At 41.0% G+C, this 16,325-nt stretch overlaps 1 protein-coding gene across 4 annotated transcripts in view; it reads left to right on the forward strand.

The window, feature by feature from the left end:
* Positions 1-11,623: 11,623 nt before the first annotated feature.
* Scyl3 (SCY1 like pseudokinase 3) overlaps positions 11,624-16,325 on the forward strand; it is a 34,950-nt gene continuing 30,248 nt past the window's right edge. For 2 of the 4 annotated variants that reach the window (XM_008824892.3, XM_008824895.3), the window contains exon 1: positions 11,625-11,797. The gene's annotated coding sequence lies outside the window, so the exon portion shown is untranslated. Of the gene's footprint in view, positions 11,798-16,325 lie in introns of all 4 variants that reach the window. The other 2 variants (XM_008824894.3, XM_008824893.3) reach the window with 2 other exon arrangements.

Raw genomic sequence — 16,325 nt, forward strand, 5'->3', positions numbered from 1 at the left:
CCAAATTGTGTGACAGACTAGGGATGTTGTGGGTTCTCCTAACAGAATATATTATATCTATATTATTTGTTTCAGTAGATGTGGCAGTTACTGATATACTAACCATAATTACTATACATTGGTTCTGCTTTTATATAATATATACGTACTAATTGGCACAGAACTATTCTCATCAGAAGGTACCAGCCTGAGTTCTTCTAACCACAAAATACATACAAAACCAACTGTCCTGGCTAACCAAAATAAAGTGATCATTGAGTTGTAAAACTGACCAGCTGGTCATAAACTTGGTTATCATTCCTAGTACAATTAATAGCAGAGGGTATAAGTGTAGACAAAATTGTCACAAAAGGGGGAAAAATTTTGTTCTTTATATCTTAGTGTCCTCTTTTTCTTGGCTTATTCATCCCCACAGATGTGAACTTTTTGTTCCTCAGTTGCCTACTCTGTTTCACCTCCACTCCTATTTCTTCTAGAGCCTTTCTCTTTGAGTAATAAAATATTTTCCTGAGCCATTTTGGTAGGTAATAGAAGATCTCTACTATAGGCCAAATAGTCCCCCTTCCCTATTGGGCATATTTTCACATTGGAGAGACAACTTCTAACAATGCCTTGCCTTTTGCTTGGGAAGCTTTCATTAGCAAGCTAATTCAGTTTCATTATTAAGAGAGAGAAATAGAGAAATGAAGTTTAAGTATGAGCCTTAATAAGCCTTCCTCATAATAATTTTCCTCTGCTGGCTGAATGTGGTTATTTGATGGAACTCCCTAAGACTGTCTCTCAGGGTTCTACTGACCTCTTTATAAATTTCATTAGTTCTATAATGTATTGGTTTGATGATTTTGCTAATTTTTGAACCAATTTAGGTCCCAAGGATCTTCTTGGCTGTCTTTAAATGAGTCATTCTATAATTCCATTATTCAAGTTGCTTTCAACCATAAGAAAAAATGTTTCATTGTGTTTTCATGTTACTTATTCATCGTGGGATAGATTTTGAGTTAAAAACAAGGATTTACAAAAGATGAAGGTGAATTCCTGGTCAATGTCAACAGTCTCTGAGGTTACACTCTTTCACACAACTCTTCTGACATTTTTCTTTCATTTTGACAAGGCGCTATACTGAAGTCAAATGCAGTCAAGAACCCTGAATGCAAGTGAAGAGTAGTATAAATTGATGCTACTTATTGTTGCTTTTCATCAGAAGTGCCATGTAATCTGTCTGCCTTATTACCTCAGAAATAGTCCCCTGAGGACTACGGAACATCTCTCAAAATGTCCTGTAACTGTGGTGAGTCACCTGTCCTCCTGTTCAGGGAGGCCATGGAGAACCCACCAGATGGACTTGTGTCCAGTCTACAAAGACGAAGGTCAATTCCTCCATGCTTCCAAGTGAAGCTGGACATGGTCGAGCAGGACCTTTGACTTATCTTCACATAGATGCATCTGGTAAAAGAAAGGAAGCAGGGGCTCCTCCCAAGCCCATGTGACCCCTGAGGAACAGATCTTCAAACAACCTTAAGAGTAAAAATAAATTGGTTTATCTGGGCCAACAACATGGTCTTAAATACCCAAAAAGAAAGTATACCCAAAGATTAAAGTGATCAGTATATTTAAGAGTTCAAGGATTTCACTTCCCAGACATTAGGCTTAAATCCATATAAAATGTTATTTTGACAATTATTTCTTGTTGATGATTTTCTTTCTAATAAGAAAGTCCTGCTCAGATTTAAGACTTCAAATCTTGGTCTGCAATACTGTAGTGCCAACCTGTAGATAAGGGAGACAACACACTATTGTTCTAAAAAGATGGCTAAATTTGTTTTCTCCCCCTATCTAGAAGGCTTTGAGAGGGAACTGACACTGATTCTAGACACTCCAACAGCTATCAAAGTGCCTGAAAACAAATCCTGAGTCCATCACTCTCAAGTGATGGCAGACAAAAGAAACCCAATAGAGGGATGCTTTTGGAAGCTCTTGTCAAGAAATTCCAATGGACTCTGATACGAACATTTGAAATTTGTCCTGTTCTGACCTTTTTCTGGTTTCTTGTCTAGCACTTGTAATACTAACTACTCTTGCCTTTACTTCTCCTTCACATCTCCTAGGTACCAGTCAAGGACTTTCTTTTCTCTCTACAGATAAGAGTTATGCAATTTGGGAGTCTTATAGATAGACCCACTGAAGGGTTACTCCAATTGCTTCACCCTGTGACCCTGTTCAGTATGGAATAAGCCAGAGCAGTCTGTGTCCCGATTCCCCATCAGCAATTTGGGTAACCTCTTCAGGGGATGGTGTGATAAGAATAGGAGGTAGGAATTGGTTAGGTAGCTAGGGTTAAAAAAAAAAAAAAAAAAAAAGACCCCAAAGAAAAGTAGCCAGTTTCTTAGCTAAAAGTCAAAATGTCCTTGGGCCTCTTAGCAACATACTCTGTTCCAAAGGCCAAAAATGTCAAAAGTATTTGGGAGCATTTATCTAATCCTTAAAGGATTTTAGGGTTACCTCTCTTCCAGGTGGCGGGGGGGGGGATGTTAGAGTAGCAAAAAGCCCCATAAAAAAAAAAGAAAGGGCATGGATTTGATCAAAACACTTTATATGCATGTATGAAATTCTCAATAATTTTTTAAGTTAAAAAGAAAAAAAGAAATAGTCCCCTGAGAACAAACCTAGAATCTGTTTATAATACCTGTCAAACTATAACATTAGAGTATATTTGATCTTTTATTATTTAGGCCCCAGTGTTTACATTTCAGTTACATATGCAGCAGTGCTCACTGCTGAAGACATTGCTCATGCTTACCTATATGTCACTTCCATGAAAGGTTTCAGTGATGGACTTTATTTCCTTCATCCTTGCTTTCCTGTGTATCATCTTTTGGTTCAAGTTAGAGCACTTATTTTATCATTCATCAGCTTGGCATCCATTCATGTGGCCACTGCTCTGATGATTCTCTTCCAAAACTACTTTAGTGTCAATTCTCTAGCCAATGTTTCCATCATTTTGACCATAATATAATCACCGGCCCACCAGTCATTGGCTTCTTATATCATTTTCGGCGAAACCTCCTGTAGCTAAGCACATTATGCCAATTAGTTTGGTCCTTCTCTGAGTGAATATGGGTAGAAGCTAGAGCCTAGCATTTAACCTCATTTTCAGGTTAAGGTATCATTGCTATCCTTGACCCACAAGTAGTCTCTGTTTCCACTGTAAATCCTGCCAGAGATGTTTCCTTTTAGCAGAGTCTTTCCTTTGATCTGAGTTGGCATAGCCATCCCTTGGAATTCTGAGAAGTGATGTTTACTTTGCTTTGTCACTATGAGAATATTAGTTTGGCTCTTGCCTTAAAGCACAACTGTTACTTTAAGTGCATCAATATCTGGACCATCACTCTGGGATGTTCAAAGTTTAATCTGAATCCGATTCACAATATATCAGGAGCTAGCTTACTGATTACAGGCACCATACCCATGAAACTTTCCAATTCAGAGAAGCCCAGTAGATAGAAAGGGATTGTTCTCTAAGGGCATAAACTTGTCTGTGCCCCCTTGGAATTATTTACATCAAAATCCCACTGCTGGCTGCTTCAACTATCCTTACCATATTGGGATCAACTGAAATTCTAAAATCCAAAATCCAGCAAGAAATGCCATTAGAAACATTCAGGAGTAACAGAGTCAGCTATTTTTAGTCAATCTTATATCAGTGTAGTATGGGAAAATGTTAGAAGCCCAGACTCTCCACTGTGATGAGATGTAGTCATGCGAATGAATCCAAACAGGAAATTATGAGACATAGTAAATTACTGTTGCTTACAATCTCTGAGTTTCGGCATGATGAAGCCATCTTTGAAAGATGGTTCCCAGGATATAGTCTGTATCCCATGCTTGTCTTGCAATATGGTGATGATGCTTTTCCTATTTAGTTGTGGATCATGTCCCTTTCCCTTAAACCTAAGTGGAACCATTTTACTCTCTCAGCCACTACAATTAGTCAGAAGTTATGCTACATGGCTTCCCAGACTGTCAAAAACACTTTTGTATTTTCCTTTAGGGACACATTCCTGGAGCAAACATTCTTTGAGAAACAAGGATTCTATGAGACGGCCAGGCCACATGCAGAGGCCACCTATAGATGTGTTGCAGCCTTAGAAGAGTTCCAAGGATACAGCCAGCATCAAAGGTGAACAATGAATGAGCCCTTAAGTGATTCTAGCTCTCAAATTGCCATATGAGCCAAGATGAGCTGCCTTGCTAAGCCCTATGCAAATTGCAGTTATGTGAGCAAAATAAAGGACTGGTGGTGCTTTAGTGGACTAACGTGATCATTTGTTACACAGTAATAAATACCTGATTACATGATGTGAGCAGGGATAGAGCCAAAAACCCATAGAAATCCTTCAAGTTAGAAATACTTCTTTAAACCCTTGACTTTTACCTCACTTCCATCACCACCCTTAGCATTTTCCATAGATAAAAGATTATGAGTTTATGGGAATTATTAACTAATTGAAATGCAATAGAAACAATATAATGCCACCCTGTAGTATGTGTAATTTAAGTACACTTCTCAGCAAAATTATCAGTTACTAACTATATGATCTCCCAAAACCACTATTTTTTTTCTTACCAGAAGTCTAGAGTGCTTTGCATCATGAAAAAACTTTTATTTAATCCTCATGACCCTGTATTTAAGTTGTGAAAAAATGTTTAGCATGTGAATTGCCACCTTCAGTTTTTCTGAAACCTGTCTGATAATAACAGAACAGGGTAACAGGCACTGCTATCAGTGAACTTCACCTTCATTAGAGCTGCTGCATGACAACGTCATGAATACAGTAGTTAGCCTTCAGGTGCTCGTGTGTACATACTCATGCTTGTGGCCTGGTCTTGAATTGAGAAATAAATATCACACCAGAAAAATTACCATCTAAAATGCACAACTGATTGGCTTTAAGCTTTTCCTATCATTACTACTAATATCAGAATATTGTCAGCACTCTGAAATCTCATGACAAGTGAGATGGCTCAGTAGGTAAAGGTGCTTGCTGTCAAGCCTGATGAGTTCAATCCCTGAGACTCACATGGTGAAAAGAAAGGGCTGACTTCTGCAACTTGTCTTGTGATTTTACACAAGAGCATGACACACACACGCATGCACACACACAGACACACAGTTTTACACACACACACACACACACACACACACACACACACAAATACATGTTTAAAAAAGACAAATAAAATAACCAAACAAAAAAATCTAAAGATAAGCAATGGGCTGTGGTGTAGTCCTGGATAGTGATGAACTTGTGGTAATCCTGCCTCAGCCTTCCAAGTGCTGGGATTACAGGTTATGAGTCACCACAACTGTTGATTTATATTATATGAGTTAAGGACAAAGCCATCACTTATCTAGAATTATGGAGGTGGTATCCATTGAGGTAAACTGAAAGTCTTGGTTACATTACTGTTCAATTACTTCTGTACAACTGGTAGAACTTAGTAGATCATAAGCCTGAGAATTATCCTTCTATAATATTAAATTTTACAAAATTAAAAAAGGAAGTGAAAGAAATAAACCTTTACCCATTGGGACAATAATCCCCATTCCTCAGCAATCAATAATCATTAATCAGTTTCATGTATCTATGGATTTACTTTACAGAACATTTCATACAAATAGACTCATACAATGTATAGCCTGCATTGCCAGTTTCTATCATTCAGCATAATGTTCTCATAGTTCACCTATGTTGTAGACTTTCTGGAAACCTCGACTCTTTCTACGGTGCAGTAATATTATATTTCAAGTATGTACCACATTTTGTTCATAATTCAAAACTCCAGACACCTTTTAGGAAGCCATAATATACTCAAAATGAAGATAGCACAAAATGAACTCCAGTTCCCAGGCTACAAACATCTTGTTTCCTCATGTGTTTATCTAGAAAATAGGTGATACTGTATTGTTACCACCAGAGGGTGCAGAAGAGCCGCCGATGAATCCAGTTCCCTTCTGAGACAAAATTCACTCCTCTAATTTGTTTGTTCTTCCTTTTTAATGGCCCTTCTAAAAAACTCCATTAGGATGATCAAATTTTTTAAAGTAATTCATAATTGTTTTCCATCCGAATAAAAAACAGTAATTATTCCCCAAAGAATATTATTTATTTGGGACTAGCAGAGCAGTCACTGCATGTCAGAGTAAACTGAGCACATTCAATGAGATTTGAGACAAGAGGATGTTTTCAAAGATGAAAATGAGGAGTTTGACATCATATACTCAGAAACAACAATCCCTGGCCACAACGATTAAGTAAGAGTGGTGTACTACAAGGTTGGACAGACCCTGCTGGCCAGCTGTCCCCATACACATATTTTTGTGTATGATTTCAGAGACTGAGTAGTTCTGGCAGAATTTTTTGTGACAATTTTAACAAGCACTTATGCAAGAACTCTTCCTAACTTGCTGACTTTGTTTATTTTTACTTGTTGTTTTATTGTTTTCAGGAACCAGATCTCACTGTATCACCCAGGCTGGCCTTAAACATGCAGCAATCCCTGTGCCTCAGCCTCCCGAGTGCTGGAATTACAAGCATGTGCCACCATATCCAGCTTATCTACATTTTTTGTTAAAGTTGACACATCAGCACACACATTTCCTTTACATTACCCTTTTTTGCCTAATTTCCTGTTACTAAAATGCTTTGCATTTGAACTTGACGTACGTGTACTGTGATTTTAGCACATCTCCATCTGATTCCTGTGGCTGTTTCTTGTGTTCCTGATTCTTGGATAAGAAAGGCAAGCAAAGGCTTCCTCCTCCACTCTTCCCTGACCCAAATCAGAGAAGCCATAGTGGTGCTGGCCCCTTCCTTGTGATAGAGGTGTGTCTTGTCATCTGGCTAAACACAACATTCTGTACTTACCTGCTGACAATGTCACTGGACTGCTGAATCTCCTACATATTATCTATATCATACAGGAAAAAGAAGGGAGAATTTAAAAAGTCTGTGAAGAAAAGAGTTGTGGTTAAGAAAGAAGAAAATAAACTTGATTACCAAAACTGTACGCAAAAACTAATTAAAGAAACTCTAAAATCTCTAGAATTCATTTACTTCTTTTCACATATTTGTTGAAAATTGCTGAGTTAAAGTCCTTCAGGTCACGATAACAGTAGCCATTAAGGTTATTGGTTGTTCCAGGCTCTGATTTGCATCTCTGTTGAATAAGATCCCCAAAGTTATCCTCTGCTCCTAGAAATAAACATAGGTAAGAATTACCCATTAATTATTAATTAATAGGTGACTAAATAATCCATAATGCCATCACAACTAAGGACTATTAATACAAGTTGATAACACTAAGAAAAAATCATTTTCATTTAAATTGTGGCATGTTGTTTACAGTAATATTCTTCTGACTTCCGGGGATATTAAAAAAAGAAAAATGTAGGTTTTACAGTTTCTAAAATATAGCTGTTAGAACTCATAGCTGCTGGGACTGCATGTACAAGGGCTGCACAAGATCAAGCCAGTCATAATCCCAGCATGGACAGGGGAGGGGCTCGTGAAGTCCCATCCCATCTGAGGAGCTATTGGCAATCAATAGATATGGGGAGGGATAGTCAGTTTTCTTCCAGTCATGTGGTCCCTAAGAGGTTCCCCATGCTCCAGTAGATAGTCCTACACCCCTGCACATACATGTAGCACTAAATGGCCTCAGTGCTACTTTTGTAAAAAGAGAGAACATTTGAAATCAGAAAGGAGAAGGTGGGGCAAGAGAGGAATTGTGTGGGAGGGAATTTGAGGCAGATTAAAAAAAAATTTTCCAATACGTAACTATTAGAACTCTGGTGTAATGGAAAAATGGGAAAGTAATCTGGGTAAGAAGCTTTGGCAATAGAGCGGGCAAAGGGAAAAGGCTGTAGTATTAGATATGGCAGGACATATCTAATTGAGGAGTGATTTGAGTGGAAATACAGTAGAAGAATATGAGAGATGTGACCAAATGAATATCTAGGGATAAAATATAACAACAGGCTGAAAAAAGCTAAAGCAAATTCTGAAGACAAATGCCTACCTGAATTGAAGGGACAGCCAAGAGGCCAGTATGTGTGCACAGTGTGAGAGAGGGAGAGACTAAAAGGAGATGAAGTCATAAGAGGGAAATGGCCAGGCATGGTGGTGCACACCTATAACCCCAGCACTCAGGAGGCAGAAGCAGGTGAGCGGAGGCCAGCCTGGTCTATATAGCTGAGTTCCAGCCAGCTGAGGCTAGAGAAACCCATCTAAAAAAAGAAAAGAAAAAGAAAGAGGGACATGCCAGATCATTTAAGGAAATTCTTCTCAAATCAAAAATCTCTTGTGAGACTTCAGCTTCTGATTTGTGTGTGTGTGTGTGTGTGTGTGTGTGTGTGTGTGTGTGTAAAAAAAAAATATGCACTTGTATGAATGCTTGTGCCTTCAGAGGCCAGAAGAGGGTGTCAAATCCTCTAGAACTGAAGTTTAAAAGTGGTTATGTGCTGTGTCATGTGGGTGTCACTTAATGTGGGTGCTGGAAACTGAACTCAGGTCTTCTGAAAGAGCAGCAAGTGCTCTTAATCACAGAGACATCTCTCCAGCCCTACAGGCCTCAGCTTTTGTATCATTGGGGTGCTTCCTCTGGAAGCACCCCTAAAGCACAAATCTAAATGAACATACATATACATCCCTTCAATAAGCAATAGACAACCTAATGCACCTATTATTTGTCCCTAATTTGACTCTTGAACAAGATTCTAAGATGATCCACCTGCACTTTAGGTATAGAAGGAATTGACACTTCAAAAGACTTGACATCTGAAGGATTTCAATCAGAAATCTTTATTTCAAGAACGAAATGCCCTTCCTTTATCTAACAGACTAGTAGTACTTTTAAGGATGCTAATGTGAGTTTTCATTGCTAATGAGTGTTCTTGTTACTTTTTGTTGCTGTGATAAAATGGCATGACCAAAAGCAACTTGGGAGGAAAGGGTTTATTTCAGTTTACAACTTGCAGGGCACAATCCCTCATGGAGGGAAGTCAGGACAGAAACCTAGAAGCAGGAACTGAAGCAGAGGCCATGGAGGAATAGTACTTACGGACTTGCTTCTCCTGGCTTGCTCAGCTACTTATACAGCCCAGGCCCACCTGACCGGGGATGTCATAGGCCCCAGTGGGATGGACCCCCTACATCAATTAGCAAGCAAGAAAAGGTCCTACAGACATGTCTACAGGCCAATCTGATAGAGAAAATTCCCCTTTGATATTCCTTCTTCTCAGGTGACTCCAGTTGTGTCAGGTTGACTAAAATTAACCAGCACAATGAGTAACTTCAAGATGGGTCAAAAGCATTAAAAATTTGCCAGATATTAACTTTCTATTATCAGAGTATGAGAATCTAGGGAACCCAGAAATCTAAACACAAGTTTCGGATTTTAAACCAGTCCCATATGCAGATAATTTTTTTAAAAGTTTCTGCGGGGCTGGGAAGATAACTCAGTTGTTAAAGTGCTCATGACATGAGTTTGATCCTCAGAACCTATGTAAAGAACGCAGGGTTCTCGAATGAGTCTGTAATTTAATTTCAGTACTAGGGAAACAAAGGCAGGTGGATCAATAAGGTTCCCTGGACAGCCAGGTTAGCCTAATTAGAGAGAGGCAAACCAGTAGAGACTTTTTCCAAAAAACATCAATGGTCCTCTTGAAAAATGACACCTAAAGATGTCCTCTGGCAAACACACACACACACACACACACACACACACACACACACACACAAACAGATGCATGCACACAGATTTTGTTACACGATTCTAATTCAGATAGGTAAATCTGTATGTGCTATTAGAATACTGTCTCATTTCCTACAGAATCAAATGTCCACTGGACAGAATGATTTGTATTCCTGCCAGGAAAGCAATAAAGAAGTTAATCTGTGGGTCACAACATCTGGAATCTTTAATCCAGATAGTTAAGAAGTGACATTTATTTACAGATCTGAGTGACCTCAGGGACAAAAAAAAAATGTGATAGATGAATACTGAGAGGGAGAGTATTGAATGTGTTTCTCCCAATTCTCTCCTACTCATTCAGCAGTAAAATCTTTTCTCAATATTTGGAGGAATGGGTTATCTAGGGGAAATAAATATGAGTACAGAGCACTGACCATCATGTTTGAGAAAAGAGGACAGACACTACCCAGGAATTCATCCATATCTGGACTTGGATTAGTGAGCAAAGAATGAATAAGAATGCCAGCAAAAAGTTAGCAGTAAGGATACTGCACAGAAGACAATCAGGAAAGTAATTATGGGGACTGCAGACGATGTCATGGACTGGTTGAAGGGACTCATTTCTACCCTTCCAGGAAAAAGGTTTCCTTTTGCTTTCTTGCAGAATGATCAAGAAAATTCCAACCTTTCTCTTTCAACTCTCTCTCCTTAGCATGTTGACTTGTCTTAAGGTACCTGCTGTTATTTCATCTCCAATCATTTCCTTTGTTGGGAAGGCGGAGGCTTTCCTCCTCTACCATCTACACAGCTTTGCTATGCCCCAGTGGCCAGAACTTTTGAGCACCCACCTGCAAAGGAGGTAATCATGTTGGTCTTTTAAAAAAATATTTTATTTTTATTTTATGTGTATGAGTGTATTGCTGCATATGTGAGTGCATCCGTGTCGTGCAATGCCACGGAGGTCAGAAGAGGGCGTCGGATTCCCCTAGAACTGGAGTTAAGGAAGGTTAGTAGCCTCCATGTGGGTGCTGGGAATCGAACCTGGGTCCTCTGCAAGACCAGTCAGCTCTTAACCGCTGCACCATCTTTCCAGCCCCATCATGTTTGTCTTAAAGTGAACAAAGGTGGAGGAAGAAAATGTCAAGAGATACTGGTCTCAGCAATCCCACAGTATGTGTATTGTCCTTCCTTCTTCCTGTTTTGGGGGCTGGAGAGATGATGGCTCAGCGGTTAATTGCGCTGGCTGCTCCTGCGGAGGAACTCAGATAGGTTCCCAGCATCCCCATTGGCGGCTAACAACCATCGTAACTCCAGTTCCAGGGCATCGATTGCACCCCGGTGCACTTACAAACATGTAGGTAAAATACTCATATAAAATACAACTTTTTTTATTACTAAAAATATTGTTCTTGAGGAATGGGCACTGTTAGATTTTCCCTCTGTAAAAGGCCTGAATTATGAAGACTTCTGACAACTCTACTGCTATTTCACAAAACACACGCCCAGCTAGCGAAGCCAATCAGGGTTGCCAGGGCAAGGCGTGTCACTATCTTAAAAGTTCAGTTCATGCCTCTTCCCTCCCTGCCTGGATGCTTTGCTATGGTATTTGTCAGAAGCCGCTAGCTGCCATTTTGGATTCGGGCGGAAATGAAAATAAAAAACAGGCCTGTGAAAAGCCTACACAGTGAAACCAAGAAAACCTGTGCATCCGAGCTAACAGCAGAGCGACTGCAGCGCAAGGAGGCAGCGGTGCCTGAGGCGAGGCCAGGCTCCCTGACGCACTTCCCGCACTTCCGCGAGCCTGGCTTCACCTGCGGGGCCGCTCTAGCTCCTTCCGGGTGCGCGCTCCTCGCTGGTGGCGTGGGAGGGAACGCGGAGGCCAGTGTTCCGACCCGTTTCCGGGCCCGTCTCGGTGCCGTCTGAGGCCCCGACCTGCGGAGAGCGGGCGCCGGGGCCGCAGCCTCGCGCCGGGGCCTGAGTGGTCGGAGTCCGCCGGGACGCAGAGGGCCGACCGCGCCCGGCCTGCTCCCACCGCCGCCCGCAGGTAACCGGAGCGCAGGGCTCGGCCGGGGCTCGGGAGGGGTCGGGTGGCCACCGCTGCTCGCGGGCCAGCTGGTGGCCGGTTGAGCGCCGCGGGCCCCGGCTTGTTTCGGGATGCTCGGCTACGCGTCTGCGGGGACCCCCAAGGGGCCGAAGAGGGCCGGGCGCGGCGCTGCCCGCTCGGGGTTGGAGTGAGGCGGAAAGGCCTCCGGTGCAGGATCCCGGGGCAGCGCCGGATCCCCCGGGCTGCACGTTCAATAAAGAGAAGGTCGTGAGTACAGAATTTGGGAATCACTATCACTGTTTAGGGTCTGATGTGTGTCTGTGCTGAGGTCGTGCTGAATACTTTTAGTTCTTAGAGACTTCATGATGTTCTGCTTGTCAGCTAGCTGAACAGAATTGAGTTCATGACCCGGAAGTTACACGTCTAAAGCAGATCAAAGAGCAGGGCTGCTAGTCGTGTTGCCATCGAATATCAAAATGCTGAGGTGTAACCTTAGAACCCACGGAGTGCGTTAAAGCTTTGGCGCTCTGTAGCTAAGGGAACTGGAGTCAAGAGAATCTCGTCTAATTGCAGGGGAAAGAACTAAGAAATACTTCTCCCAAAGGACATGGGTTTGTTTCTTAGTGTATAGTAGTTGCCCAGTGACCTAGGCAAGGGTATTCCCAATCCACAGGTGCTCCTTCCAGAAACTTCACCTGTAGCAAAAGAATGAAAAGGAATGAAAGAAAATAGGTATACGATTTTCTTTTTTTAAACTATGGTGTATATTCAAGGCAGATATTCAACTGGACGTCTTATTATAGAAAGTAAAGATGGCGTAGTTTGTGAAATATCTATGCTATATTAGAATATCCTTTTCAACCTTCATGTGAATTTTAATTTCAAAGCTGGCTAGCAACATTTCATATTTTCCCCCCTCCTAAAAACAAGGATAGATATGTAGAATTCCAAGTGTTATTTATGTCTTGTGTTTCAGTAAGTCCATTTTAGCTCATTTTTAAAGCACTGTTTATGTCAATAGTATTCTGTCTCGTTAGATGAGTGAAGAATTAGAGTTACTGCTTTAGGACACTGTCAAATAGCAGGCATCAGCACATTTTCCTCTCTCACTGGACAGAGAACTGTTCTTTCCCAGCAGCCTCTCACCGGTGTGACCAGTAGACAGCTCTCAGCATTTTCATGCTTTCAAAACAATAAAAAGGCATCTTTTCTCATCTGTCCTCCCAAGAAATTGAGTCATCCCTTTTTAACTTTCAGGTGATATTTCTTAGAGTCATAGACTGGGAAAAATTACCAAACATTTTCATAAGTCTAAAGTTGTCGGTTATCTGTTGGTATTCATAATATTGAATCAAAGGTTAATAGATACTGCAACAAGGACACATTCTACTAGTTGGAAATAAGTAAATTAAATGTCCCTTGCCCTCCCTCTGCTAGAGCCCAGCCCCTAAATCTTGATGACCTCCTTATCTCTTTGGGGGACTAATATTGTATGATTCTTCAACCAAGAGGGTGATTCATTTACTTGCAGTTCCTTTATTCACTTTTTTCCTTATTGTTCATTCATTTTGAAAAGTTGTATGTTGTGGTGAAGCAGTGCGATGGACCAGCCCAGACCGGGGCAGTTCAGTCCGACAGGAACAGGGTCGTTGAGAGGGTGGACAAGGATTCAGCAAGTGACAGACACACATGAGCTTGGTGAAAGTCTGAGTGCAATTTTCGCAGTTGCAAGGTTTGAGATATATACAGCAAAGATTACAAAAACTGCAGAACTGTCATGCTAAGATTTACAATTCCAGATAGCCAAAACACATTTCTTTATCTTATCAACCTGGTACCAGTCAGCAAATTCCTGCTTTATGATACTATGGTTTCTACTACCAGCTTTTATCACGCACTCAGAACTCTGCTTAGTTTTGTGTTTTCAGGTCAGAATGACCTTAAACCACCAAGTACTTTCAATATCAACTGTGCATGATATTTCATTTTTAACTATTTGATAACATTCCTTGCTTATTTGTAGTGGGCCACCGGGCTTCCAAGTCATTCTTTAACCCCTTAGATCCTAAAAAATCATCCCATGTTAGGGACCTATGAAACCATCTTTCCCAGCTATTTTTCCAATCCTTAACTACTGTCTGTAGTTGCCTTTTAATGCTCTCTTGTTGATCTTTTATCAAAAGACACCAAGGTGGTCTTAATCTTGCCAATTTATCCATGAATTGTAATGAATACCAAGAAACCCTTCTTCTATCTATATTTACTCATCTATGTCTCTCTTCTAGAAATCCGTTATTCCCTAGACTTTCCAGCATTAATTCTATTTAACTACTTCTTGCTGCATCTAAAATAACTTTTACTAATAGTGGTGCATCTGGACTAGGATGACTAAAGGATTTTCAATAAAGGCGGTGATAACGGTGCCAAGGACACCAGGTGCTTTCCAGGCCCCCAGAAAGCCCAAGATACAGTGACAGTTAGAAAGATAATAGCAAGTAAAAGCATGCCAAGTACACTGCATGTTTTTTAGCACAGCCAATTCCAAGAGGCAACCTTCCTTGAAGTTCCAGCCTCAACCCACGGAGGATCTCACGTGGGCTTCATTGGAGATGGCGTGGCAAAGCAGGAAGGCGGCCACTTTAAATAAACACTTTTCAAAGTCACACTTCTGTAAGTCATTCCTCTAGTCTGCCTGTTCAAGCAGGAATCAGATTTTTCTGCTTATTAAATGGAAGTTGGTTTCAAAGAGCATAGACCCACTGTAGTCACATGAGGGAAGATGCAGATTCTGAGAGTGTCCTTGAGGCAATGAAAGAAATAGTTGTGAAGTCAACTGGCATCCTGCAGGCTTGGAAGAGAGGGTGCTCCTCGTTATCCCACTGACCACTCACTTCCTCTGTGCTCGCCGATCCTGTTTTACATGGTGTGCCTTAGACCCAGCTCCACCACATAGTACCTTTCTGCCTTCGACTGTGCTGCTAGTTACAGAGGAAAAACCTCCTAGTTCAGATTCCTGGGGAAGACAGTGATCTGGACAATCTGTCTTTTCTTTCTGACTATGGATCCTAGAGATAGCCAGTCTGTGGCCTGACTGCCCTTTGGCCTGCATTAAGTCATAAACTATGGCCTGAAAGCTGAAGGAAGGAAATGACTCTGTTCCCAGATTAGGGATTAGCAGAGTTGCTTTTCTCCACTGCTTTATATATATATTTTTTTTTATGTGTATGTGTGTATTGCCTGCATGTAGGTAACTGCACCCATGTTGTGCAGTGTCTGCGGAGGACAGAAGAGGTTGTTGGATCCCCTGGAACTGGAGTTAAAGACAGTTGTTAGCTGCCATGTGGGTGCTGGGATTCGAACCCAGGTCTTCTGCAAGAACAGCCAGTGTTCTTAACCGCTGAACCATCTTTCCAGCCCCTACTTTTTTCCACCACTTTACATAAATTATTTTTCTTTGTTAATCCCAGTGAAAAGGTGAGTGTTTCTTATAATTGAAGCAGTTGGCGTGTTTAGGGTTGTTCTTTACATCTCTGTTATTCTTTTTTTTTTTGTCTTTTTGAGACAGGATCTCCCTGTAGCCCCAGCTGTCCTGGAACTCACTATGTAGACCAGGCTGGGCTTGAACTCACAGAGATCCACCTGCCTCTGCCTCCCAAGTGCTGGGATTAAAGGTGTACACCATCACGCCCAGCATACATCTCTGTTATTCTTAAGAAATAAAAACTACAAAGGGGAGGGTCAACTTAGAGGAAACATCTCATTCCTGCTTCCAAGTGAAGCCAGACATGGTCGAGCAGGACCTTTGACTTATCTTCACATAGATGGAACTGGTAAAAGAAAGGAGCCAGAAGCTCCTCCCAAACCCATGTGACCGCTGAGGAACAGATCCTCAGATGACCTTAAGTGTAAAAATAAATTGATTTATTTGGGCCAACTGTATGGTCTTAAACACCCAAAAGGAAAGTATAACCAAAGAGTAAAGTCATCAGTATACTTCAAGAGTTCAAGGGATTACACTTTCCAGACACAAGGCTTAAGTCTATATAAAAAGTTATTTAGACAATTCTTTCTCATTGATGATTTTGTTCCTAACAAGAAAGTGTTGCTCAGAAGTAAGACTTCAAATCTTGGTCTCCAATACTGTAGGGCCCTGTAGCTAAGGGAGACAACCAGCTATTGTTCTAAAATGATGGATAAATTTGTGTTCCCCCCCATCTAGAAGCCTTTGAGAGGGAACTGACACTGATTCTAATGACTCCAAAGCTATCAAAATACCTGAAACGCAAATCCTGAATCCATCACTCTTGGAAGACAAAAGAAAAATGAGGAGGAACCCAATAGAGGGATGATTTTGGAAGCCCTTGTCAAGAAACTCCAATAGACTCTCATATGAACATTTGGAAAATTGCCCTGTTCTGACTTTTTCCTAGTTCCCTGTCCAGAACTTGTAATGCTAATTACTCTTGCCTTTATTTCTCCTTCACATCTCCTTTTCACCAGTCAAGGACTTTCTTTTCCCCCTAGAGAT

Source organism: Nannospalax galili, unplaced genomic scaffold, assembly GCF_000622305.1.
Source record: "Nannospalax galili isolate Female #2095 unplaced genomic scaffold, S.galili_v1.0 scaffold1189, whole genome shotgun sequence".
NCBI lineage: Eukaryota > Metazoa > Chordata > Mammalia > Rodentia > Spalacidae > Nannospalax > Nannospalax galili.